Source organism: Physeter macrocephalus, chromosome 21, assembly GCF_002837175.3.
Source record: "Physeter macrocephalus isolate SW-GA chromosome 21, ASM283717v5, whole genome shotgun sequence".
Taxonomy (NCBI): domain Eukaryota; kingdom Metazoa; phylum Chordata; class Mammalia; order Artiodactyla; family Physeteridae; genus Physeter; species Physeter macrocephalus.
In genome coordinates, this window is record NC_041234.1 from 49,838,461 (window position 1) to 49,840,682 (window position 2,222).

General features: G+C 47.6%; 1 protein-coding gene across 18 annotated transcripts in view; it reads right to left on the reverse strand.

Annotated features, from left to right (window-relative positions):
- HDAC8 (histone deacetylase 8) overlaps window positions 1–2,222 on the reverse strand; it is a 235,475-nt gene that overhangs the window by 85,933 nt on the left and 147,320 nt on the right. The gene's annotated exons all lie outside the window — the stretch shown is intronic.

The window sequence follows — 2,222 nt, forward strand, 5'->3', positions numbered from 1 at the left end:
GGAGCACAGGCTCCGGACACGCAGGCTCAGTGGCCGTGGCTCACGGGCCCAGCCGCTCCGTGGCATGTGGGATCTTCCCGGACCGGGGCACGAACCCGCGTCCCCTGCATCGGCAGGCGGACTCCCAACCACTGCGCCACCAGGGAAGCCCTCTTTCTTTTTTTAAAAAAATAAATTTATTTATTTTATTTTTGGCTGCATTGGATCTTTGTTACTGTGTGTGGGCTTTCTCTAGCTGCAGTGAGTGGGTGCCACTCTTTGTTGTGGTGCATGGGCTTCTCATTGTGGTGGCTTTTCTTGTTGCAGAACACAGGCTCTAGGTGCACAGGCTTCAGTAGTTGTGGCTCGTGGGCTTAGTTGCTCCATGGCATGTGGGATATTCCTGGACCAGGGCTCGAACCTGTGTCCCCTGCATTGGCAGGCAGATTCTTAACCACTGTGCCACCAGGGAAGCCCTAATTTCCATTTCTTTATTGATAATTTATATTTATTGAGACATTGCCATCATACATTCCTTTACTTCTTTTAAGCATAGCTACCTTTAGTTCTTTGAGCATACTTATAACAATTGTTTTGAAATCTCTGTCTGCTACATCCTCCACTTGAGCCTCTTTAAAGAGAGTATTTTTATTGCTTTTCTTTTTTTTTCCTCTGTGTATGGGTCATATTTTCCTGTTTTTTGGAGGAGGGGCAGGAAAAAATTACTTTTCTCATAATTTTTTTGTTGAAATCTGGACATTGTAGACAATATATGGTAGGAACTATGGGATACTGATTCTCCACCTCACCCCAGGCTGGTGGCTTTTAATTTCTTGGTTATTTGTTTGATAACTTGAATGAACATTGTAAAGTTTATCCTCCTTATAGTGTAAAGCTTGATGTCCCTGCTCTGATTTTTTCCCCTTGTTTTAAATTTCTTTGCTTGACTACCTAGGGGGTACTCCTGGGTTGGCACAAGCCATTTATTGTCAAGGTTGTGCTTAAGCCTCCCAAGTCAGTTAGATTTTTAACCTTTATCATTGGATATCTTTGTGGTTTGGAGGCTACTATCACAGTTCAGGGTTTATATTGGGTTGGCCAAAAAGTTTTGCCCAGGTTAGAGTGGAAGCTGGGTGGAAGAAAAGAGATCTGGTTTTCTTGACCATGCCTGCTTGGACTTGAGCTTCTGCAACATGGAGCTGGGAGAGATGAAAAATTCCAGCAGCCTGCCCTTCCCTTGGTGAAATCATAACCCCAGACTGGGTACTGCAGGGGGAAGGAACCTCCATCCTCTTGGCTGCATCTGCCCAGAGTAGTGAGTTTGGGGTAGAGATTCTGCAAAGCAGAGGTGGGGTGGGGGGAGTTGTGATAAGGGAGTGAGTCATGGCTCAAATGCCATAGACTCTTGCTATTCTTTCTTTTTTTTTTTTTTTTGCGGTACACAGGCCTCTCACTGTTGTGGCCTCTCCCTCTGCGGAGCACAGGCTCCGGACACGCAGGCCCAGCGGCCATGGCTCACGGGCCCAGCCGCTCCGCGGCATGTGGGATCCTCCCAGACCAGGGCACGAACCCGTGTCCCCTGCATCGGCAGGCAGACTCTCAACCACTGCACTACCAGGGAAGCCCGACTCTTGCTATTCTTGGCTTTGGTGATCTTCTCTACTTATCCTGTTTTATATTTTAATAATTTTTGCTTTTGTGTCTATTATTTCCTTCCTTCTGCTTTCTTTGGATTTATTCTATTGTTTATTATCTAACTTCTTAAGTTGAATGCTTAGCTCATTAACTTTCAGCCTTTCTTCCTTTTTTTTTTGGCCGCACTGAACGGTTTGTGGGATCTCAGTTCCCCAACCAGGGATCGAACCTTGGCCATGGCAATGAAAGCCTGGCCACCAGGGAACTCCCTCTTCCTTTTTAATATACTCTCCTAAGGCTATAAACAGCCCTGTAACCACCACTTTAGGTGCAACATACAAGCTCATTTCTAAATATTTTCTAATTTCCATTAAGATTTCTTCTTTGACCCAAAGAGTTATTTAAAAGTGTTTTTAGGGCTTCCCTGGTGGCGCAGTGGTTGAGAGTCCACCTGCCGATGCAGGGGACGCGGGTTCGTGCCCCGGTCCGGGAAGATCCCACATGCCACGGAGCGGCTGGGCCCGCGAGCCGTGGCCGCTGAGACTGCGCGTCCGGAGCCTGTGCTCCGCAGTGGGAGAGGCCACAGCAGTGAGAGGCCCGCGTACCGC